The following is a 26,213-nucleotide window of genomic DNA, read 5'->3' as shown; positions in this document are numbered from 1 at the left end:
CTGTCACTGTTGCATACCACCAGCTACAATTTGCTGATTAATAGGACCAACAGGACATTGCTCTGCAGAGGCTATGGACAAGGCAGGTAGTGGTGAGACCATAAACCACTTCTAGTTGGGATTGCAGAGTCCTGTCACATGATACTCTGCTGTGCATTTTCATATTTGGCTGGGTGTATAGATGAGGTTGAGCTCAGCTTACTTGGAGGGCAAAAAAATCAGGAAAAAAAACACAAAGAGCCCATTCACACTTGAGCGTTTTGCCGGCGATTTCGGCAAAACGCTCAAACGCTAGCGCTTTTGAAAGTGCTAGTGTAATTAAACCCTATGGGCCCGTTCTTACTTGGGTGATTTGCGCTAATCGCCGCAAATCGCCCAAAATCGCGAAACGCAAACGCGTCACCTGCACCATTTTCAGGCGTTTTCCCGGCGATCGAATTTCAGTGCTATAGAAGCGCTAAACGAGATCGCGGAAAAATCACCGCAGTGTTCAGCGATTTTTCCGCTGCAAAAATCACTCGCCAGCGTTTTGCGTTTCTAAGTGTGAATGGGGCCAAAGGCCCCTATGCAATTCTCTTTTCCTCCTTGGTTTTCTCTATAGGTGATATTTTCATACCTTGCCATAAAATGCTTTTTAAACCACCAGCAAGCAAGAAAATACTCAAAATAATTTTAATAATACTTTTCACCAACTTTTGGGTACTTTTTCATTTTTAAAATGCTGAAAAGTTATTTTAAAGAGAAGATGAAAATTACCTTCTAAGAGATAACTCAGGAGAAAACGTTAATTGCATATAGGTCAATTCACTTTTTCTCCTAACTTTTCTCCTTGGAGATCATTTTGTGGCCCATATGCAATTCCCTTTTTCTCCTGAGTTTTCTCCTAGGTGATATTTTCACAACTTGTCATAAAATGCATTTTAACCTCCCTGGCGGTCAGCCCGTGCTGAGCACGGGCTATGCCGCGCAGGAGGATTTCTCAGGCCCTGCTGGGCCGATTTGCAAGAATTTTTTTTTTGCAACACGCAGCTAGCACTTTGCTAGCTGCGTGTGCATTCTGATCGCCGCCGCTACCCGCCGATTAGCCGCCGCTGCTCGCCGCGCCGGGGACCCCCCCCAGACCCCGTGCGCTGCCTGGCCAATCAGTGCCAGGCAGCGCATGAGGGGTAGATCGGGACTCACAATGACATCACGACGTTGATGATGTCGGTGACGTCATGCCGCCCGTCGCCATGGCGACGGGTGAAGCCCTCCAGGAAATCCCGTTCTTTGAACGGGATTTCCTGATCGGAGATCACCGGAGGCGATCGAAGAGGGCGGGGGATGCCGCTGCACAGCGGCTATCATGTAGCGTGCCCTGGGCTCGCTACATGATTTAAAAAAAAAAAACTGCTGTGCTGCCCCCTGGCGGTTTTTAACCACTTGAGGACCGTGGGCTTTACCCCCCTTAAGGACCAGGCACTTTTTTTCCATTCAGACCACTGCAGCTTTCACGGTTTATTGCTCGCTCATACAACCTACCACCTAAATGAATTTTACCTCCTTTTCTTGTCACTAATAAAGCTTTCTTTTGGTGCTATTTCATTGCTGCTGCGATTTTTACTTTTTATTATATTCATGAAAAAAGACATGAATTTTGTCAAAAAAATGATTTTTTTTAACTTTCTGTGCTGACATTTTTCAAATAAAGTAAAATTTCTGTATACATTCAGCGCGAAAAATGTGGACAAACATGTTTTTGATTAAAAAAAAAACCATTCAGTGTATATTTATTGGTTTGGGTAAAAGTTATAGCGTTTACAAACTATGGTGCAAAAAGTGAATTTTCCTATTTTCAAGCATCTATGACTTTTCTGACCCCCTGTCATGTTTCATGAGGGGCTAGAATTCCAGGATAGTATAAATACCCCCCAAATGACCCCATTTTGGAAAGAAGACATCCCAAAGTATTCACTGAGAGGCATAGTGAGTTCATAGAAGATATTATTTTTTTGTCACAAGTAAGCGGAAAATGACACTTGCTGACAAAAAAAAAAAAAAAGTTTCCATTTCTTCTAACTTGCGACAAACAAAAATGAAATCTGCCACGGACTCACCATGCCCCTCTCTGAATACCTTGAAGTGTCTACTTTCCAAAATGGGGTCATTTGTGGGGTGTGTTTACTGTCCTGACATTTTGGGGGGTGCTAAATTGTAAACACCCCTGTAAAGCCTAAAGGTGCTCATTGGACTTTGGGCCCCTTAGCGCAGTTAGGCTGCAAAAAAGTGCCACACATGTGGTATTGCCGTACTCAGGAGAAGTAGTATAATGTGTTTTGGGGTGTATTTTCACACATACCCATGCTGGGTGGGAGAAATATCTCTGTAAATGACAATTGTTTGATTTGTTTTTACACACAATTGTCCATTTACAGAGATATTTCTCCCACTCAGCATGGGTATGTGTAAAAATACACCCCAAAACACATTATACTACTTCTCCTGAGTACGGCGATACCACATGTGTGGCACTTTTTTGCACCCTAACTGCGCTAAGGGGCCCAAAGTCCAATGAGTACCTTTAGGATTTCACAGGTCATTTTTGTTTCAAGACTACTCCTCACGGTTTAGGGCCCCTAAAATGCCAGGGCAGTATAGGAACCCCACTAATGACCTCATTCTAGAAAGAAGACACCCAAAGGTATTCCATTAGGAGTATGGTGAGTTCATAGAAGATTTTATTTTTTTGTCACAAGTTAGCGGAAATTGATTTTAATTGTTTTTTTTTCACAAAATGTCATTTTCCGCTAACTTGGGACAAAAAATAAAATCTTCTATGAACTCACCATACTCCTAATGGAATACCTTTGGGTGTCTTCTTTCTAGAATGGGGTCATTGGTGGGGTTCCTATACTGCCCTGGCATTTTAGGGGCCCTAAACCGTGAGAAGTAGTCTTGAAACCAAATGTCGCAAAATGACATTTGATATCCTAAAGGTGCTCATTGGACTTTGGGCCCCTTAGCGTACTTAGGGTGTAAAAAAGTGCCACACGTGGTACCGCCGTACTCAGGAGAAGTAGTATAATGTGTTTTGGGGTGTATTTTTACACATACCCATACTGGGTGGGAGAAATATCTCTGTAAATGACAGTTTCACGGTTTAGGGCCCCTAAAATGCCAGGGCAGTATAGGAACCCCACAAGTGACCCCATTTTAGAAAGAAGACACCCCAAGGTATTCCGTTAGGTATATGGCGAGTTCATAGAAGATTTTATTTTTTTGTCACAAGTTAGTGAAAAATGACACTTTGTGAAAAAAAAAACAATAAAAATCAATTTCCGCTAACTTTTGACAAAAAATAAAATCTTCTATGAACTCGTCATACACCTAACAAAATACCTTGGGGTGTCTTTTTTCTAAAATGGGGTCACTTGTGGGGTTCCTATACCGCCCTGGCATTTTACGGGCCCAAAACCGTGAGTAGTCTGGAAACCAAATGTCTCAAAATGACTGTTCAGGGGTATAAGCATCTGCAAATTTTGATGACAAGTGGTCTATGAGGGGGCGAATTTTGTGGAACCGGTCATAAGCAGGGTGGCCTTTTAGATGACAGGTTGTATTGGGCCTGATCTGATGGATAGGAGTGCTAGGGGGGGTGACAGGAGGTGATTGATGGGTGTCTCAGGGGGTGGTTAGAGGGAAAAATATGTGCAATCAATGCACTGGGGAGGTGATCGGAAGGGGGTCTGAGGGGGATCTGAGGGTTTGGCCGAGTGATCAGGAGCCCACACGGGGCAAATTAGGGCCTGATCTGATGGGTAGGTGTGCTAGGGGGTGACAGGAGGTGATTGATGGGTGTCTCAAGGTGTGATTAGAGGGGGGAATAGATGCAAGCAATGCACTGGCGAGGTGATCAGGGCTGGGGTCTGAGGGCGTTCTGAGGGTGTGGGCGGGTGATTGAGTGCCCTAGGGGCAGATAGGGGTCTAATCTGATGGGTAGCAGTGACAGGGGGTGATTGATGGGTAATTAGTGGGTGTTTAGGGTACAGAACAGATGTAAACAATGCACTTGGGAGGTGATCGGACGTCGGATCTGCGGGCGATCTATTGGTGTGGGTGGGTGATCAGATTGCCCGCAAGGAGCAGGTTAGGGGCTGATTGATGGGTGGCAGTGACAGGGGGTGATTGATGGGTGGTAGTGACAGGGGGTGATTGATGGGTGATTGACAGGTGATCAGTGGGTTATTACAGGGAAGAACAGATGTAAATATTGCACTGGCGAATTGATAAGGGGGGGGTCTGAGGGCAATCTGAGCGTGTAGGCGGGTGATTGGGTGCCCGCAAGGGGCAGATTAGGGTCTGATCTGATGGGTAACAGTGACAGGTGGTGATAGGGGGTGATTGATGGGTAATTAGTGGGTGTTTAGGGTAGAGAACAGATGTAAACACTGCACTTGGGAGGTGATCTGACGTCGGATCTGCGGGCTATCTATTGGTGTGGGTGGGTGATCAGATTGCCCGCAAGGGGCAGGTTAGGGGCTGATTGATGGGTGGCAGTGACAAGGGGTGATTGATGGGTGATTGACAGGTGATCAGGGGGGATAGATGCATACAGTACACGGGGGGGGGGGTCTGGGGAGAATCTGAGGGGTGGGGGGGTGATCAGGAGGGAGCAGGGGGGGGGGGGATAAAAAAAAATAGCGTTGACAGATAGTGACAGGGAGTGATTGATGGGTGATTAGGGGGGTGATTGGGTGCAAACAGTGGTCAGGGGGGTGGGCAGGGGGGGGGGGGGGTCCTGAGGGGTGCTGTGGGCGATCAGGGGGTAGGGGGGGGGGAATCAGTGTGCTTGGGTGCAGACTAGGGTGGCTGCAGCCTGCGCTGGTGGTCCCTCGGACACTGGGACCACCAGGGCAGGAGGCAGCCTGTATAATACACTTTGTAAACATTACAAAGTGTACTATACAATTTGTATGCGGCGATCCGGGTGCTAGTAACCCACCGGCGCTTCCGAACGGCCGGCGGGTTACAGCGCGAGGGGGGCGGAGCCAGTCGCTGGCGGCTGATCGCGTCACGAATGACGCAATCGCGCCGCCCATGCCCCTAAAAGGACCGCCGCCTTTGGGCATGAGCTGGTCCTTGCGGGGTCCACTTCCCGGCCGCCTCTGTGCGTTAAGCCGTCGGGAAGTGGTTAATAGACCCCCAGGGGGGTTAAACAAACCGCAAGCAAGAAAATACTCTAAATACATTTGATAGTACTTTTTCAACAATGTTTGGCTACTTTTTCAATTATAAAATGCTGAAAAGTTTGTTTAAAGTGGATCCGAGATGAACTTTTACTCATTGCATAATTGTGTTCCTTTCCTATTAATTATAGGGTATTCCTCAAGCCAAATTCTTTTTTGTTTTTGTTTTAATACTCTAATTCCCTATAAACTAAACAAGCCATGCCCACAGGCTTTCAGAGAGCCTTGGCAGTAGCAAGGGCTCATGGGAGCTCAGTCTGGGCAGGAGGAGGGGGATTAGGTTTTTTTTCAGAGGCTGAGTGCTGTGTGTAATCTTTACCAACAACATGGACGCTATCATTGTATCACAGGAAGAAATAATCATATTCTATTGAAGCTGTTTTCAGCTAGATTTGCTGTCTAAACTTTAGATAAGATGTATAGACAAGTTACTTGTTATAGTTTGTTTTTCATTTTGGATCCGCTTTAAAGAGAAGATGAAAATTATCTCCTAGGAGATAACTCAGGCGAAAAAGTTAATTGCATATGGGCCAGTATCTTTTGTTTAAGATAACTTTTTAGCATACTGCAATTGAAAAAGTACCAAAGTCCTGTCAACATTTTTCTGAGTGTTTTATTGGTTGCTGGTGGCTTTATGGACCTTATTCCACTGGGTGCTGGGTCTGTTTCCAAATTGGACGTGGCACTTCTGCTGTTGCAAAGCCGCAGTCAAACTTCCCTATGCTCCACAGATGGATCATTATAAATCTTATGCTGGGAATACACGGTTTGTTTCTGCCGTGCATTTCTGCTCTCGATTGTTTTTTGCCACTCGATTCAGCTCTCGATTCTTATCTTCCTCTTGTTTTTCTTATATTTTTCCATTCACTTATCAGAAAACGAGCGGCCAAAGAATCGAAAGTGAGATCGGACATGACGGACATTATCTATCGAACCATCTTATCAGCTTAAAAACAAACTGTGTATTCCCAGCATTACTCTGCAAGAAGCAGAACTTGACCAGAGGCTGTAGGGAATGGCCTAAGTTAGATTGTATGCTTGTATAGATAGGCGAGTATTAATGGTGAGTTTGAAGGCTCAAGGGGTAGAATAACAATGAATGTGATTTGGAAGGGGAGAGGCTCTTGAGTCTGGTTAACCAAATGTGAGGAGGTGATTTTAGTGGAGGCCTGACCTAAAAAAAGAAAGAAAGATGTATTGAGATAGTCAGCCCTAGCATAGGGCTTCCACCCATGATTACTTGAGTCAGTTATTGGGATTGGACCAACTCAGTGGCAGACAAAGCCAACAGTAGGCCCCTGTGCAGAATGAATGTAGGGTCCCAATGTGAGTGGCCATAATTATAACAGATTGGATCCAAATAATGTTGGTAACATAAAAGTACCTAAATCTTGGTTATGTTCTGTAGGCACTGTGTTACTGTAGCACACATTTCATACTTGTGCATGACTGGACCACAAGCAAATATCACCGTTCCTCCTCAGAGAGAAATACACAGAGAAGAGCCTACATAATAATCATGCCCTAACTGTGGTGCAGATGCATGGGCCCTAGAGGGCATGGGGCCCCTGTGCAACTGCATGGGCCACTGTCCTCCTCTGACCCAACTTCTTACTAATAAAGTGAAATAAGATTCCGTGGTGTAACATGCTCACAGGGATATTTGTTTTCCAAAGGACCAAGATATGTGACAACTGCATGTTGGAGTGTTCTATAATACAGAGAACAGCAACACTTGACATGTCAACCAATTTTTTGTAACTAGAATTTAATTTTAAAGGACCACTATCTTGAAAAATTGTAAAATGTAACATACATGTATACACATACTTAGAATACGGTACATATCTCCCCGTTTACAATGCACTATAAATTGATCTTCTCCTATGTTCCTGTTGCTTACAGTAAGTAGTAAAAATTTTACAGATCTGACTGGTTTTCGACTAGTCCATCTTCTAATGGGAGTCTCAGGGTTTTCTTTATATTCAAAAATATTTACTGATCGACAGTTGCTCAGTCCAACAGCCAAAAGAGTATGAAATGAATAGGTAGGTTGGCTGACATGTTTGTAGAGTATATATCCATTCTAAAGACTCGTACACGCGGACTAACCAACTGCCTGATTATTGTCTGTTTGCCTGATTAGTCAGTTGGACGATAATCAGGCATGTGTATGAGCACAAATGACTAGACAAGCAACTGATTACAGGTGGTTTGCCCAATCTAACCGCTGGGTCTACTCACACGACTGTTGGGCTGATATCATGTAGTTGGTCGTGTGTACAAGTCGTTGGAATGACTTGTACTCGTTTTGAACGTGGCCATATCGTGCAGTCCATCATTCTGCTTGCGTGTGCAATGTGTAAATGAGTTGGTTGTTTAGTCATGTAGACATACAGGTAGTGCAGTTGGTCATGGTCAGGTTGTGCGGTTGGTCATGTGCTTGGTGGACGTGTGTAGACAGCTTAAGGATTGCTTTTGCAAAGAATAAAGGAGAAAGTGAGAATATCCTGTGACAAGATGGACTAGTGTAAAACCTGTCAGATTTTTACTTCATACTGAACGTGACAGTGTCATGGAGAGAAAAGTAATTCATAGTGCATTTACTGTGGGAGAAATGTATTTTTAAAAGTATGTTTATGGCCTGGTGCGCACCAGAGGAGTTTTTCTGAGCGTTTTGAGTTTTTGAAACCTCCTGCTAATGTTATCCTATGTGTCTGTGCACACTGGAGCGATGAGGTTTTGTAAAAAAAAAACCCATAGCATTACATTGGGAAGAGCTTTTAAAACCTCTAGCGTTTTGGCAGCTTTTCTGGTGTGTCTCAGCTCTATATGTATATTTCAATTTTTTGTGACAGTGGTCTTTAACCACTTTACCCCCGCGCGTACGGATTTCTCCGCCCCTTTTTCCATCCTTTCACCCCCAGGGACGGAGAAATCCGTACTTTGCGCACTCCCGCCGCTGTCCGCGTTCCCGCTCGTAAACACGCCGCCCGCCGCTAGTAAACACGACGCCGCCCGCTCGCCCAGAGATCAACGACCGGGAAAATCCATTCCCGTTCGTTGATCTAAGCCCTGCAATGACCTGCTGCAGCTCGGCTGAGCAGCGCGATCATTGTGAAAAAATAACAAAGTCCCAGCCTCTTTCTACTTCCTGCAAGCGTCCGGAAGGACGCTTGCAGGTCGCATGAAACAAATTGGTAATGTTGCCATCTTGTGGCCAAATAGTAAAACTACACCCTAACCATTTTCTACACACAAATAAACTTGTTTTACACAAAAAATTAACTCCTTACCTCCCACACTCCCCACATTTTTTTTTTGTAATTAAAAAAAATAAAAAATTTACAATAAAAAAAAAACATAAATAGTTACCTTAGGGACTGAACTTTTTAAATATTTATGTCAAGAGGGTATAACACTGTTACTTTATAAACTATGGGCTTGTAATTAGGGATGGACGCAAAACTGAAAAAAATGCACCTTTATTTCCAACTAAAATATTGGTGGCAAACATTGTGATAGGGACATAATTTAAACGGTTTTATAACCGGGATAAATAGGCATATACATTTAATGGGTTTTAATTACAGTAGCATGCATTATTTAAAAACTATAAAGGCCGAAAACTGAAAAATAATAAATTTTTTCCCACATTTTTTCCTATTTTCCCATTAAAACACATTTAGAATAAAATTATTCTTGGCATAATGTCCCACCTAAAGAAAGCCTAATTGGTGGCGAAAAAACAAGATATAGTTAACTTCATTGGGATAAGTAATGATAAAATTATAGACGAATGAATGGAAGGAGCGCTGAAAGGTGAAAATTGCTCTGGTGGTCAGGGGGTAAAACCCCTCAGTTGGGAAGTGGTTAAGTCCCCTGGAATATGATGACTATGCAGTGCAGGGAAGAATTCCATACGGCAGAGACAGTAAGCTGTGAACAGTAGTCTGTGAAAACTGTGAGTATTTGGGAAGATGAAAGCAGTTTGTTTTCCACATAAAGTAAAAGCAGCTGGATTGAAGGGTGAGGTCACTGTCATCCCTACTGAAATATTCACTCCACTCACTGGAAGCTCAGGAGGCCCGACCAAACCTCTCCATTTGGGCAGACCACACCACCGCAGGCAGAGGGATGCATTCTGTGTAGACTGTAAGGATCGAGATTTCTCTTCACTAGTGAGAAGAGAGCCAGGGAGGACTGGAAGAGTAATGACTAACTGAGAGACACGCTTGTAGCCCCGTGCCCATGAATTTATACTGTACCGGTCCACGGTTCCCCGAGTGCCAGCACCGAATTTCTGCAATGGCGTATAGCACGTGTGCAACACACACGCCCCATGTCTATATGCCAGTAGTCACGTGGGGCACATGTGTGGAAATACAGTGCGGACACTGAGGGGACAGGGGACAGGTAAAGAATGGGCACCAGGGGGCACATAAAACTTTTGGAGGGACAGCGGTTGGGTCTGCTTTCATCATTCACGTTTATCGCACGCTGTTACCACCACGCACTGAATCAACCACGCTGACCCGAGATTTCCCAGCATGCCTAATCAATACATTCCACCAATTTCAGCCTCAATTTGGTCTTACTGTTGATCGGGCATGCTCTTGGCGGCACAGATTTTACCTAATTAACAAATTGGATGGTCACTCAAGTTGACAGATGCACAGCCACCCAATCAGCTCCACCTCCACACACACCAAACCCCCAGAAATATTAATACCTCACTAATCATAGTATGCATGTACTGTACACAATTACAGTGTTCTGTCTCCTTGCATTTAAGCTGTACACCGGCAGACATTACTACATGCAGCACACTGGCTCCTTCTTCCTTCCTTCATCTATGTCTCTCCTCCATCCTCCACCATAATGAAATGCAGAGTAGCTACTGGGGCACTAATGATAGGCTATGAAGCTATATATCAGCATGGGAAGGTAATAGGTCAGGTGTGGTTGCATGCGGTCACCTGTCACTGCGTGCGCCATCCTCAGCGGTGACACGCCCAGCACATGACGTCAGACATCACGGCCTACCCCGAGGATCTGCTCCGCCTCCTCGCAGACTCAGCGGTGACGGCAGCAGAGAGGGACGGACGTGTTTCTGAACGGCAGCGACCCCAGCCCCGCACATCGGCTCCTTCCACCAACTAAAGGTGAGAGAGAGCGGCTGTACCAACAGTAATCACACCCGGAGCTCCCCCTGGTGGCTGGCAGTGGGAATGGCAGGATGGAGGCACAGGATGGAAGTATTACCGTGAGTGTGAGTAAAAATTACCGTAACACAGACTTTACCGGGGCAGGATTTAGGTTATAATTCTCCCAAGTCCCAAATCTCCCCTCCCACTATAGGTAAGCGGGATGTAGTATCTCTCTGCGCCCCCCCCCCCCCCAGTGTAGTTTACCACGAGACCCAGTGCACGAGCTTCCCCACCTTGTAAATGCCCAATCATCCTTTTCTCTCTAAAATATATATATATATATATATATATATATATATATATATATTTTTTTTTATATATATATATATATATATATATATATATATATATATATATATATATTTATAGTTATTTGCAGTGAATGTGCTGATCATTTTACAATTAAATTGACATTTTTGGTGCATTTGTAAGTAGGTGAGTTAATTTGCAGCGCGTGGTTTCTGCGCTTGCTGGGTTAGTAATGATCGGGTGCAGCAATATACCTTCATGGGAAGGTAATCGGGCTGTGGTCGTATGCGGTCACCTGTCACTGCATGCGCCATCCTCAACGGTGACACGCCCAGCACATGACGTCAGACATCACGGCCTCCCGCGGATCGCTCCTCGCAGACTCAGCAGTGGTGGCAGCAGAGAGGAGAACGTGTTTGTGGACGGCAGCTTTCCCAGCCCCGCACATCGGCTCCTTTCAACTAGACATGAGAGCGAGCGGCTGACTCAACAGTGAACACACCCGGAGCTCCCCCTTAAGGCAGGATGGAGGCATAGAACGGAAGTATTACCTGAGTAAAAATTACTATAACAGACCTGACCGGGGCAGTCTCTATTCTAGGTTATATTTCTCCCAAGTCCTGAAGCTCGCCGCCCCCCTCCCCCAGTATAGGTTACCACGTGACTCCTGCACACTATAGGCAGCCAGAGCTTGTAAATAACACAGCGCAGAAGTGTCCTAATTATTATCCTTTCCCCAGTGTCCTGTACATTATATATATTTAGTTGTGTTTTTTAGCTGATTGGGCTCTATTCACAAAACTTCTCATAAATAACTTATTTACCACCTAATTAATAAAAATAACCATTCAGCACATTTACAAGCAAAATAATCACTCAAAGGAAGTTGTTCCGGATTAACTTTATTTCAATATATCTTTTCTTACCTTAATTGTATTATATTTTTGTTCTTTGGGGAAATTTAAAAATGTAACATAGATAAGGTGAAAACAGGTGAAAAAGCTTTGTGAATCATGCCCAATGTGGTGATGTCTGCGCATGTGCGTGGTCATCTGTCACTGCACGTGCCATATGCTCAGCGGTGACACACCCAGGATAAGACGTCTTATGCTGGGCATACACGGGTCGATCCGGCGGCCGATTAGCCGCCTGATCGACTCCAGCCGCGTCCCCGCGTGCGCCTGGATCGATTCCCACTCGTCCCCGCCGGCGCTTATCTTCCGCTTGATTCGCCGCTATTGTCCGCCCGCGGGTATCGAGCGCGGAATCAAACCCCATGGTCATCGGGCACGTCGGATATTATCAATTGAGCAATCAGCGGCTCGATTGATAAGCCTGCGTCGAGCCATGTATGCCCAGCATTACAGTTGCTCCGCAATATTGCCTCCCCGAGGATCGTGGCAGCTGCAGAATGGATAGAGGGCAGCTACCCAGCCCTGTACATCCACTCCCTCTACAGACTGTCACTAGAAGTAAGAGAAAGCAACTGTCCCAACTGTATTCACACCCAGAGCTCCCCCTTGTGGCTGTATTCCCTCCTCCCAATATAGGCAACTAGATGTACGGTAGTCATTGCCCCACCTTAGAAATGCAGCAGTGCAAAAGTGCCCTAATGATTATCCTTTCCTCTTAGTCCTATAAATTGTGTATATTTTTATAGTGTTTACACTGAATGTGTTGATCAGTCTAATCGCGCTTCTGCTTTGTGCTGCAGCAGCATTTTACAATTAAATTATAAACTGCCTTATTTGGTGCATTTTAAGTAGCTTATTTTATTTGCAGCACACAGTTTTAAAGTTAAGAATTTCTAGTTTGTACAGCCTCCAAAAAAATGGAACAAGGTGGTGGCTGTAGGACATGTGTGACAGTGGTACCCTAGAGAGCAGTGTTATGTCCAATCTGTGGACAGAAAATACCATCTGCTGACATTAAATCTTGATGAATGCTTGAATGAAAACACTAGTGGGGTGATGCCTGAGAGGCACCTTTCCTCCCATAATGCTGAAGGGTAGATGGATCAGCCTCTCATAAGAAGACCTTGGGCTTAAATGAGTACTGTAAGGGCCCATTCACACCTGAGCAGGAATCGCGCGATTCCCGCTCAGGGCAAACCGCTAGCGGTTTTGTAAAAACCGCTACACATTGTAGCCATCGGCAGTGTTTTTACTTCCGCAAACGCGCTGCATGCAGCGGTTTGCCGGCGATTAGTGGTCTGCGATTAGCGATCGCTAATCGCGATCGCTCCAAAACTGCCGCAGTGTCCAGTGATTTTTTTTTCCGCGTTAATCAAGGGAAAATCACTCCCGCAAAAATAACCGCTGGCGTTCTGCAGTTTCAGATGTGAACGGGCCCCGAGGGAAAAAAAAAAAGTTTGACCACAGTACCTGTGGCTTCTACCGCCCCCAATACCCCCCCCCCCCCCCCCCCCCGAAGACATCCTGTGCCCCCGGCGGGACAAAATGATCTTCCGGTCTCCCACCGTGGCTCACTTCCAGATTTTGCAACTTTGATGTTGCAAACTACTGCGTCCTTGCGCCAGCGGAAGCTGGGAACTTCCTGCGCAGTACGGTACTGCGTCTGCACAGGAAACTCCCGGTGACATCAGCAGGAGTGAGGACACGCACGGCCAGGGCCACACAGGCACAGTAATTTGCGACATTAAAGTTGCAAAATCCAGAAGTCAGCACAGCAGGAGACCAGAGGATTGTTTTGTCCCGGCGTGCCAGTACAGTGCTCTTTTCTACAAACAGCTGAACTGCTCGTTTGTCGGGCACTTCAGCGTCCTATCTACCACCCAGGACTGCCATTTTGGACTGTCTGCTGCCTATGCCGAGCATTAGTATGCACCCGGCTGGTGGACAGTAGCAGCTGACAGGCTGTGAATTCACCACCTGTCAGAAGCTCTGGAGAAGAGGCCTTAAAGTGAACCAGAGGGGAGAGCGATATGGAGACTGCCATATTTATTTCCCTGATCCTCTGCCTACATTTAGCCATCGACCCTGAACAAGCATGCAGCAGATCAAGTGTTTCTAAGATTATTGTCAGATCTGAGAAGATTAGCTACATGCTTGTTTCTGGTGTTGTTCAGACACTACTGCAGCCAAATAAATCAGCAGGGCTGCCGGGCAACTAGTATTGTTTAAAAGGAAATCTATATGGCAGCCTCCATATCACTCTCACCTCGGGTTCACTTTAAGGCGGCCACTAATACAATTTGCTGAGCGATTGTTTACAAATAATTCTTCATAAGAACGATCTGAAATGATCATTTGGAACCACCAATGGACAAAAATCTCGAAACCTATCTGATCAGATTGCATTAATCTAATCAGGTTAAAGAGAACACGAGGTGGGTTTGAAAAATATTATCTGCATACAGAGGCTGGATCTGCCTATATAGCCCAGCCTCTGTTGCTATCCCAAACCCCCCTAAGGTCCCCCTGAACTCTGCAATCCCTCATAAATCACAGCCACGCTGCTGACAAACAGCTTGTCAGAGCTGGCTGTGTTTATCTCTATAGTGTCAGTCTGCTGCTCTCCCCGCCTCCTGCAGAACTCCAGTCCCCGCCTGCATCCCTTCCCTCCCTGCTGATTGGAGGGAAGGGACGGGGGCAGGGACCGGAGCTATGCAGGAGGCGGGGGAGCAGCTGAGACTGACACTACAGATGTAAACACAGCCTCACAGCACGGTTGTGATTTATGAGGGATTGCAGAGTGCAGGGGGACCTTAGTGGGGTTTTGGATAGCAACAGAGGCTGGGCTGTATAGGCAGATCCAGCCTCTGTATGCAGATAACATTCTTTAAACACACCTCGGGTTCTCTTTAACCTCCCTGGCAGTCAATTAAATTCGCCAGGGAGGCAGTGCAGCACAATTTTTTTTTAAATATCATGTAGCTAGCCTAGCGCTAGCTACATGATAGCCGCAGAGCAGCGGCATCCCCCTACCCTCTCCGATCGCCTCCGGTGATCAGGCCCGTCAGGAAATCCCATTCTGAACGGGATTTCCATGAGGGATTCCCCCGTCGCCATGGCGACGGGCACGATGATGTCACTGACGTCGTGACGTCAGAGGGAGTCCCGAATCACCCCTCAGCGCTGCCTGGCACTGATTGGCCAGGCAGCGCACGGGGTCTCGGGGGGGGGGGGGGGGGGGCACCCTCTGACGCGGCGGTGATTGAAGGTAACACGCAGCTAGCAAAGTGCTAGCTGTGTGCATGGGAAGAAAAAAAAAGAATTATGGAAATCGGCCCAGCGGGGCCTGAGAAATCCTCCTGCGCGGCTTACCCCGTGTCCAGCACGGGGTTACTGCTAAGGATGTTAATGAAATCTGATCAGATTGGTTAAGAGATTTTTTTTCCACTAGTAGTCATGATCAACGGTTTATGAACGATTCCTCATATGAACTATCGGAAATGATCGTTTGTAACTACTAATGGAAAATAATCTCCTAACCGATCACATTAATGAAACCAATCCAATTTTTGGATCAATCTGATCAGATCCGTTAGATTTTTGTCTATTAGTGGTCGCAAACTATCATTTCCAATTGTTCACATGAAGAATTGTTCTGAGAATTGTATTGTTAGTGACCACCTCTAGTATTAACCTGTCACTACTCAAATCCATGATGTAGGCACTTTATTTTAGTAACAGGTGTACATTATATGCATCCCCCCCCCCCTACCCCCCATACACCATGTGACTTTGGGGTGTATGCAATAAACTGCGGTAAACAGAATTTTTATGCATAAGGTTTTATGCATAAGGAGTAGAGACTAACGCATTGCATGTAATGTAATGTATTGTATTCTGCTCTTCTAATCCTGCGGCAAAACTTCATGCACGTTATTTTGCTTAATGGAATTTATTGCACACACCCCTTTTGAGTCTACTTTTATGACTTCTTGTTTTTTTATGGCTCAATTACTCGGGCAGTTTAGTGAGCAGTTGTGTGAGTTTGAGAGGCATTTCACTGCCTATTAACAGCCTGTAGAAAAGAGGCCTAATGCTGGATACACACCATGCGTTTCCGCATCGAATGCGTCCGTCGATACGCGTCAATTCGATTATTTCCAAGTATTTCCGATTGCGTTTCGATGATTTTTAGGTCGATTGCCATGTAAAGTATGGCAAATCGACCTAACGATCCATCGAAACATGAATCGGACATGTCGGAAATAATCGAATCGATGCGTATCGACGGACGCAACAAACGCGGAAATGCATGGTGTGTATCCAGCATAAGGGCCCAGACACACTATGGCCTGGTGCACACCAAAAACCGCTAACAGATCCACAAAATGCTAGCAGATTTTGAAACGCTTTTTCTTATTTTTCTGTAGCGTTTCAGCTAGCGTTTTGCAGTTTTGTGAAGCGTTTTTGGTGTAGTAGATCTCTGATATTGTTACAGTAAAGCTGTTACTGAACAGCTTCTGTAACAAAAAACGCCTGCAAAACCGCTCTGAACTGCCATTTTTCAGAGCGGTTTTCCTATACTTTACATTGGAGGCAGAAACGCCTCCGCAATCCAAAATCTGCAGCAGCCCAGGAGTATGCTTTTCTGCAAAACGCCTCCCGCTCTGGTGTACACCACCCCATTGAAATACATTACCCTAGCGTTTCCACATCCGCAATCGGATCTGAAAACGCTGCCGAACCGCTCTGGTGTGCTCTAGGCCTACAAGCGCTTTTCTGAGCGCTTGCGTTTGATTAGCGCTTTCTTAGCGCTTTTTAAAAATCGCTCCCATTCACTTGCATTAAAATCGCAGTAAAAATCGCTGCAGTCGTGTGCGTTTTTACTCATACGCGATCACAGTGATTTTTACCGCGATTTTAATGCAAGTGAATGAGTGGGGTTTTTTTGGTTTTTTTTAAAGCGCTAAGAAACTAAGGAAACGCTGATCAATTGCAAGCGCTCAGAAAAGCGCTTATGGTGTGTCTGAGCCCTTTAATGTCATTTTTTAAACATGAAGTGGAAGTTGTCTCTGAATTTTTAAAGTTGACCTGAACTTCCTCTCTGCTCTAAAAGTTACACAACAGCATAATAATCTTTAAAGAAAAACATTTCTTTGTTACAGCTTATACAATTCCTGCTATAAATCTGCAGTGTATCTACTTCCTGCTTTCATGGAAGCAGACATGAACTTAATGTGCTTTAAATTTAGCTTCTCTGTCATGGCAGTCATAGTTGAGGGATCAAATTTCATCTTGTGATTAGTCACAGATGAGGGGGAATTAGACAGGCTAAACTCTCAAAATACATACAGGGTGCATTTCTCTGTTTCCCTTCTGTCCTGTGCAAGAGTTGGGGTCCACTTTACCCACTTCACGTCCATCCCCAGGCGTGTTAAAATGGGAGAGCGCTTTTCCCCCCTTCCTGTGGAACGCGTGGATATCAGTAAGGGCCCTTTTCCACAGGCGGTTGAACTGTGCGCTCAGTGAGCAGTTACCAAGCAGCAGCACAGTTACCAGGCAGAAGCAAGCACTTGTGAGTTCAAAAGACTTTTCACTGCCTATCAACTGCTTGTGGAAAAGGGCCCTCAATGTTTAGTTCAGCAAAATGGACTATTATAAGATGTATTTGCACTAATTGATGCTAAAATAGGACATTTTAAAATATCCATTTGGCAGGAAGTTATTAAATACGTATTTCAGTTTGTTTCAAAATAGGGCATCATTTCACCTTTGCCAGCTAGTTACTGAATGTCATTTAAACATATTATGACAACTTTGTGCCCCCTCCTCCCCCCACACTCCAGTTTTAAGTAGCCAGAGTTGCCCCCACTATTAAGCAGCCCTCCAGTATTGGTAGTCAGAGGATACTCTCCAGTATCAGATAGCCAAAGGTAGTTCCCCAGTGTAAAGGTGGCCATACACTGGTCGATTTGCCATCAGATTCGACCAACAGATATATCCCTCTCTGATCGAATCTGATCAGAGAGGGATCGTATCGCTGCCTTTACTGCAAACAGGTTATGAATCGATTTCAGCATGAAACCGTTCACAATCTGTGGAGCTGCTGCCGCCGCCGCATGCCCGCCAGCTATACATTACCTGATCTGGCCGGCGCGACTCCCCTGGTCTCCTTTGTCTTCTTCTCCGCGCTGAGTTGCGGAACGGCTGAAGCTTCACTGAACTTCCTGTCCAGGGGAAGTTTAAACAGTAGAGGGTGCTCTACTGTTCAAACTTCCTGCCGGGACAGGAAGTTCAGTGAAGCTGCAGCCCTGGAGCGAAGAAGAAGACAGCGAAGACCGGGGGAGTCGCGCCGGCCGGAACAGGTAATGTATTGCCGCTGTATTGCGTCGGTCGTTGGGCATTCGAACGCCGCTATAGACGCACTCCCGACCCGGCGATCAAGAAAATTCTTCCGCACGGACAGATCGACAGGAACGATTGATTTCGGACGGAAATCGATCGTTCTGTCAGCGTTTGCACAACGATTTCACAGCAGATTCGATCACAGTGATCAAATCTGCTGTATATCGGCAGGAAAATCGTTAGGTGTATGGGCCCCTTAAAGAAAGTTAAAATGAATCCCCCAATGTAAGCAGCATCCCCCAGTATAGATAGCCAGAAGCATGAAGGTCTGCTATAATGCGTATTTGTTATGTGCAGAATTATCCTGTTTAATGACAATTGGAGACAGTAATTTTTTTGCAGGTATGGTGGGGTGGTGCAGAGTTTTTGTCATCTTGCTGATGATATTAGCACTATGAAATGGCAACCAGTCACAAGGTTTTACTTATGACTTCTGTACAAATGAAACATCACTGTGTCCTGGATGAATTTGATAAAAAACCCAAAACTCAAAATATTCACATTTTATTGATTTATGACCTGAAATGCAGAAACACTAAGGCCTCTTTCACAGTGCGATGTTGCGTTTGATGCGACGTTAAGGTTGCATAACTTGCCCCTAATGCAATGCATTGAAAGACTATAACTTGGACGTTATAGTACATTCTTTAGCCCTGCGTTTGGTGTGCCGTTTTCGTCGCACAGTGATGGAACGAAAACGGCGCATGCGTTACATAAAAAAAGCCAAAACATTACTGAGCATGTGCAACACACACAATGCAGCAGATTTATTGCTAAATGCACAGCATGCTGCACTCTCTAAATATTGCTACACGTTACACACAACGCAACGTGTGCACTGTGTATGTTGCACAGACTTAATATTGCTGTGCGTTAGTCCACGTTAAAACATTTTCTAACGTGCGACTTTAACGTCACACTGTGAAAGAGGCCTAAAAGCCATTTTTCAAGATGTATTTACAGAATGCAGATTCGACCAAAAGACAGATCTCTGTCAGATCTGTTGTCTGTCCATACACATTTCTGCATGAAATCTTTGGAGAATCGGCCTCATGTTGCTACCTTGCCGTCCTTGGCTGCTGTCCCCATAATTCCCCATAATGTCAGGGGTCCACCCCACTCGAATCCTTGATTGGGCATACTTATTGTGACATTGATTTTCATCCAATTTCATAATAATAATAATCAAATCGATGTTTGATTAAATGCAAAATTAACAGATGTAACCCAGTCACCCCCAGCACCCACACATAACCCCAGAAAATTCATTTCATTGACCAGATTTAGTGAATATACAATTACAGTACATCATACACGAGCTTTACAAGGGCTCTTTTACACTACATGCAAATCCAATTTCCGATTTTTGATGCAATTCTGATTTTTGATGCTATTAACCACCCTGGCGTTCTGATTAAATCGCCAGGGTGGCTGCGGGAGGGTTTTTTTTAAATAAAAAAAAAACTATTTCATGCAGCCAACTGAAAGTTGGCTGCATGAAAGCCCACTAGAGGGCGCTCCGGAGGCGATCTTCCGATCGCCTCCGGCGCCCAGAATAAACAAGGAAGGCCGCAATGAGCGGCCTTCCTTGTTTTGCTTATATCGTCGCCATAGCGACGAGCGGAGTGACGTCATCGACGTCAGCCGACGTCCTGACGTCAGCCGCCTCCGATCCAGCCCTTAGCGCTGGCCGGAACTTTTTGTTCCGGCTACGCTGGGCTCAGGCGGCTGGGGGGACCCTCTTTCGCCGCTGCTCGCGGCGGATCGCCGCAGAGCGGCGGCGATCAGGCAGCACACGCGGCTGGCAAAGTGCCGGCTGCGTGTGCTGCTCTTTATTTGATGTAAATCGGCCCAGCAGGGCCTGAGCGGCAGCCTCCGGCGGTGTTGGACGAGCTGAGCTCGTCCAGACCGCTCAGGTGGTTAAAGGGTATCTAAACCAAATGTAAAAAATGCGTTTCACTTACCTGGGGCTTCTACCAGCCCCTGCAGCCATCCTGTGTCCACGCCACTCCTTAACGATTCTCCATTCCCACGCCTGAGTTTCGTTTACGCCGGCGGGTCACTGTGCCTGCGCAGCCCTGGCTATCCGTATACTTGTCTGTGTTGCTGTCCGCAATAGCGTCCCAAGCAGGATGCTATTGCGGATGGCAACGCGGACAAGTATATGGATGGCCAGGGCTGCGCAGGTGCAGTGGCCTGCCGACTTCCAGTCGAGTGAAAACGAAGCAGCCGTGGCAGGGGAACGGAGTATCGTTGAGGAGCGGCATGGGCACAGGGTGCCTGCAGGGGGCTGATAGAGGCCCTAGGTAAGTGAATCATTTGGTTCAAGTTCCCTTTAAAAAAAAAAAAAAAAAAAGAAGGTCCTCCATGCTGCATGATGCTTTTTTTCTGAGTTTTTCTAGCATCAAGTGAAAATAGATAACGCAAATAGAAATTGCAATTTGCAGTTTAACCACTTCACCCCAAGGCGATTTTTTACCTTAAAGGACAAGAGCGATTTTCACCTTTCCGTGCTCATCCCTTTCATTTGCCAATAGCTTAATCCCTACTAATCACAATGACATGATCTAAATCTTGTTTTTTTTACCACAAATTGGGCTTTTGGGGGTTATTTGTTTTCACTAATTACTTTATTTTCTATGCATTCTAAAAGGAAATACAAGGAAAAAAAATGAACTGTACATAAAACCCACACATTTTATCTGCCTATTTGTCCTGGTTATCACAAGATTTTTTTTTATGTCCCTAGTACAAAGTATGGTGACAATATATCATTTGGAAATAAAGGTGTATTTTTTTTTTTTGGTAGGTTTTGTTTACCCTATTTTCACGTGCACGGGAATGCACGTGCGGGAGAGCGCACGTGCACCCGCGGGAGTGCGCATGTGCATGCGTGCACGCGCACAGCGGCAGCAGCACTGTCTGACTTATAAAAAACGTCCTGGAGCCATTAAGAGGCTCTAGCAGGACATTTTTATAAGTCAGCATGTCATTAAGTGGTTAAAAGAAGATTAATGGCCCTTTTTTACACTGGCTGTATTCCGCTTCAAAAGGTGAATTGCAGCAGTTTTGCAGATCGCTAGAACAACGGGATTAACATGTAAATCATGTTGCTCATTTCCCACTAGTGCATGTCGCTTTTTCCCCACACACAATTTATGTTTTTGTGCGATTCTCACAATGATCACGCTCCACTCCCAATGGCTATATGGCGCAATCGCGGCTAGTGGAAATGACTGCCTGCGCAATTGCAGTGCAGCGTGATTGTGCTTACGATTTCACGTAGCAGTGGAAAAGGACCCTAAAAAAATGTCCTGCATTTTTCTGAATTTTCTTCTTGTGCTGCATCCAGTGAAAATCAGAGCTGTGATTTGCAGTGTAAAAGAAGCCTGATGGTAATATGTCCATCATCTAAAGCCTCGCACAGACTGCCTCAGCTGAAAATCAGGCATGTGCACAGTGACCCCAGACTGCCTACCTGCAAGCGATCCGCCTGGCCAATCAACTCACCCGAGCGGCAACCGAATGTTTTGAAAACGCAGCTCCCCCACTCGCTGCATGACGTCATGCATGCACTGCTCCTTCGTCCCTCCGCCCCCAGCATAGCAACAGAGTGCATTGTCCGCTACACAGCTGACTCACATTTGTGCAACTCAGCAATGTTGCCCAAAGGAATCGGGTCCCCTGCGCATGCACAGGTCGCACACGGCCAGAGCTGTGCAGATGCACTGGCCTGGCGACTTGATAGTCGCCAAAGACGAAAGTAGTTGGCTGCGGGGGGGGGGGGGGGGGTAGGTTGTGAAGCAGAGGATTGGTTTGTCCCGGCGCGGGCACAGGACTTCTCAGGGGGCTGGTGGAAGCCCCAGGTAAGTAAAAATTTTTTTTCTTTTACTCGGTTAAGGTTCGCTTTAACCTTCCTGGCGGCTCGGGCTATGCCGTGCAGGAAGATATCTCAGCCCCTGGTGGGGCGATTTGCTCAGTTTAAAATGCTGTACGCGCAGCTAGCACTTTGCTAGCCGCGCGTACAGCTCGATCGCCGCCGCTCTGCAGCGATCGCCCGCACGCAGTGGCGCAAGAGGGCCCCCTGCCAGAGCCCTGCGCTGCCCAGACCAATGAGTTTCGGGCAGCGCTATGGGCTGGATCGGAGGCGGCTGACGTCCATGACGTCATTCCAATCGTCGCCATGGCGACAGGAGAAGCCAAACAGGGGAGCACGTTATATACGCGTTCCCCTGTTTGCTATTGATGCCGGCGACGACGATCCCACTAGAGGGACACATGCGCCCTCTAGTGGTGTTTCATGTAGCTACCACTCTGGTAGCTTTACATGAAACAAAACAAAATTTTTTTTTAAAAAAAAGGATTTTTGCCTAAGTGGCAAAAAAAATTAACCGCCAGGGAGGTTAATGTGCCCATACACCTGCCACTAAATGGACCATCAGCCTGATTTCTCTTCTGCTTGATTTCAGATGGAATCTGTTCTGAGAGGATTCTATTGCCTGCCCACTCAAATAGATGCAACAGTGTCGCGTGGAACAGAAGCTCACGCTGAGGTCACTGGAGGAGGCCAAGAGTCGCGCTGGCGGACAGGTGAGCCTTTAACACTTTGTTTTTTAAAGGATACCCGAACTGACATTTGACATGAGATAGACGTGTATGTACAGTGCCTAGCACACAAATAACTATGCTGTCTTTTTTTTTTTTTCCTTCTCTGCCTGAAAGTTAAATATCAGGTATGTAAGTGGCTGACTCAGTCCTGACTCAGACAGGAAGTGACTACACTAATAAGATTTTCCCCTTTTTATCTCTTGCTCACAAAAGCCATTTTCTGCTAGGAAAGTGTTTTATTGTTGGAATTTATTATCAGTAAGGGTCACACTGTAGTCACTTCCTGTGTGAGTCAGCCACTTACATACCTGATATTTAACTCTTTCAGGCAGAGAAAGAAAAAAAAAAGGAACACAGCATAGTTATTTGTGTGCTAGGCACTGTACATACACGTCTATCTCATGTCACATGTCAGTTTAGGTATCCTTTAAAAAGAAAAACACACTGCTCAGGTTCCTTCTAATGCATATTTGTTTTATATCAGAGGTGAGCCTCTCTAGCAAAAAGATTGCCTGAATCTTGCGGACAAGAAAAGTCTGAGGGGGTGGGGGTGATCTCCAGCTTTCAGCAAGCAGAGCCTGGGCTGCATTGCATGCTTGGTCTATAAAGGTGCAGTTGGGCTTATTACAACCTGGTACTGGCTTGTGAAAGAGGGCCACTAGAGGATCTTTAGTAGGGGCCGTATCAAGGACACTAGAGATTAGCTGGAAACACTCATTCAGCTAATCAACACTTATCCGAATGCACTAACTACTGCGCACAACCACCAGCAGTGTACTTTTGCCTCTGAATTGTTCAAGTGGGCCTGAACTCAGAACTTCCTCTCTGCTCTAAAAGATATGCAACAGCATAATAACCTTTAAAGAAAAAACATTTGTTACAGCTGATACAAATCCTGCAATAAATCTGCAGTGTATCTACTTCGTGCTTTCATGGAAGCAGACATTATCATGTGCTTTCAAATTTGCCTCTCTGTGATGGCAGTCAGCTGAAATAGCTGAGAGATCAAATTTCATTTCATCTTGTGATTAGTCACAGATGAGGAGTAATTAGGCTAACCTCTACATACAGGGTGCATTTCTCTGTTTCCCTTCTGTGTTTAGCAAGAGTTGGGGTCCACTTTAACCACTTCACACCCATCCCCAAGCGTGTTAACATGGGAGAGCGCATCCTTCCAACCCCCCCCCCCCCCCCGTGGTACACATGCACATCAGTAAGTGCCCTTTTCCACAGACGGCTGAACTGTGCGCTCGGCCAGCAGTTACCAGGCAGAAGCAAGCAGTTACCAGGCAGCGGCAAGCAGTTGTGAGACAGACTTTTCACTGCTTATCAACTGCTTGTGGAAAAGGGCCCTCAATGTTTAGTTCGGCAAAATGGATGTTTGACATCAATAAGTACAAATACAACATTGTATAAAGCAGGACATTTTAAAACATCCATTTTGCAGGAAGTGATTAAATACATATTTCACGGTTTGATTCAACTAGGGCATCATTTCACCATTGCCAGCTAGTTACTGAATGCCATTTAAATAATTATTTAAGGTGAACCCGAGATGGGGCAGGAGAAAAAAAAAATATACATACCTGGGGCTTCCTCCAGCTCCCTCCAGGCTGATCGCTCCTTCGCTGTCCTCCTCCGCCCCCCGGATAATCTGCAATTGGCCCTGTAAAGTCCTCCAGGGCATACCGTGTATGCGGCCCGGGTAGGGCATGTACCCGTTGCTGGGAGTGGCGCAGGGTGCTCCTGTTGCTGGGAGTGGCGCAGGGTGCTCCTGGCGACGAGAGAGCAAGGACGAGCTGCGCCGACTGGAGGATTTTCCAGGGCCAATTGCAGACGATCCAGGCGGCGGCAAGGGAGCGATCAGCCTGGAGGAAGCCCCAGGTATGTATTTTTTTTTTTTCTTTACAGTCTCAGGTACACTTTAAATCTCAGCGACATAAAAGATGCTGGCACTATATAAATCCAAACAGTAATAATAATATGCTTTTGTATTTGTTACCTTTCCTTTATTTTTACTTACTGTATTACTGAATTTACCTGCATTTTCTTTGATGTGAATGTACACTATTTTATTACACTTGCTATTTACACCTTTATTGTAGTTATTGTATTTGGTATTGTAGACTAGATAGTGATCAGCCATTGGGAGTGTAAGGTACCTTGTGTGGTCCAAACACAGGAGAGACTTTCCAGTGGTATGAGGCCTCGCTGGAAACCCAAAACTCATGATCATTTAGGCTACGTTCACAGGAAACCTAGTGTTGCCTGTGAAAGCAGAAAGGCTGCAGAATGGAAAAGTTGTTATCCGTGCTTTTGGTCGGCGTATTGGATAGCACTCTTGTCTTGCAGCGCTGGGTCCCCGGTTACAATTTCAGCCAGGGCACTATCTGCACAGAGTTTGTATGGTCTCCCCATGTCTGCGTGGGTTTCCTCTGAGCACTTACATTTCTTCCCACATCCCAAAAACACAGATAAGTTAACTGGCTTCCCCTTAAATTGGCCCTAGACCATAATGAACATATGACTGTGGTAGTGAGTGCCTTTGGGGGACAGTTAGTGGCACGATTATGTACTCTGTAAAGTGCTGCAGAAGATGTTGGCACTATATAAATACATTAGATGAAAAGTATGCTTCACTGTCACCGTTCATGCACAGATTCTGTGGTAAGGCACTGCATGCTTCCCTGAGGAAAAACGTGGGGAAGAGCTTGTGGCAGCACACGGAAGTTCAGCTGTCTGGCGTCTGGCATCCTGATACTTTGAGATATGCACTTTTTATGGATTAAATGTGAGTGCACTACTGTTATTTGTTTTGATAAAACATTATTACGCTATGGGAGCATCTGCTTATTGTTTTCAAGGCCAAAAAGCATAAGAATTCGCTGATGAGAACAGTTCGGTTGATGCGAAGAATCCATCCAGGGAAATTGGACACTAATGTTGTATTTTCTGGTCTGTGAAGGTTCAGCCTGGCAGTCTGGTGAGCACATTGCATGCAGGTGGCGGATATAAGTTGCATGTTTCTTGCACGAGTGGTCACTAGTGGGGTGTTGGTGAATACTATACTGTACTACTGGAAATACTGCACTATGAGATGATCTTCTTGTCTTTATTTTTTTAGGGAGATTTTGTCTTTATTTTGAGGAACACTGGATATACAGAAGAATCAGAGTGTGTGGAAATAAGAAGATTTAGGTGGACTTGGTTCATATGTTAACGTGTCTCAGTTAGGATTTGGATTTTCCTTGACTGCACGTTTATGCATATTCAGTAATTGGACTTTCTCGCTAAGTGACTGTATAAGTGCCAACACCGTTTTGCATATGCTGTTAAACTGCACCGGACACAATGGCCTCAATTCACTAAGATCATGCTGGAGATAAGGCAAGAGAAAACTTATGCTGGATACACACGGTGCGTTTGTGCACTCGATTTCCCGCTCGATTCCCGTCGATTTGTTTATTTCCAACATGTCCGATTTGGATTTCGATGGATCGTTAGGTCGATTTGGCATACTTTGCATGCGAATCGACCTAACGATCCATCGAAATCCAAATCGGACATAAATTAATTGGACATAAAATAAATTGGAAATAAAC

At 45.6% G+C, this 26,213-nt stretch overlaps 2 long non-coding RNA genes across 3 annotated transcripts in view; one reads left to right on the top strand and one right to left on the bottom strand.

The window, feature by feature from the left end:
- Nucleotides 1-10,371, bottom strand: part of LOC137532712 (uncharacterized) — an 80,593-nt gene extending 70,222 nt beyond the window's left edge. The window contains exon 1 of the long non-coding RNA XR_011023974.1: nt 10,205-10,371. This is a non-coding gene — a long non-coding RNA (uncharacterized lncRNA). The remainder of the gene's footprint in view (nt 1-10,204) is intronic.
- On the top strand, nt 10,271-26,103 carry LOC137532711 (uncharacterized). 2 transcript variants are annotated; one of them, XR_011023973.1, is made up of 4 exons: nt 10,271-10,390; nt 22,473-22,593; nt 25,476-25,594; nt 25,736-26,103. It is a non-coding gene; the product is annotated as an uncharacterized lncRNA (long non-coding RNA). The 2 variants fall into 2 exon arrangements; XR_011023972.1 differs by having other exon boundaries at nt 10,271-10,497.
- The last annotated feature ends 110 nt before the right edge of the window (nt 26,104-26,213 follow it).

This window comes from Hyperolius riggenbachi, chromosome 9, assembly GCF_040937935.1.
Source record: "Hyperolius riggenbachi isolate aHypRig1 chromosome 9, aHypRig1.pri, whole genome shotgun sequence".
Lineage (NCBI taxonomy): Eukaryota > Metazoa > Chordata > Amphibia > Anura > Hyperoliidae > Hyperolius > Hyperolius riggenbachi.
The sequence above is the reverse complement of the archived record's forward strand: the minus strand, read 5'-3'. Positions and strand labels throughout refer to the sequence as shown.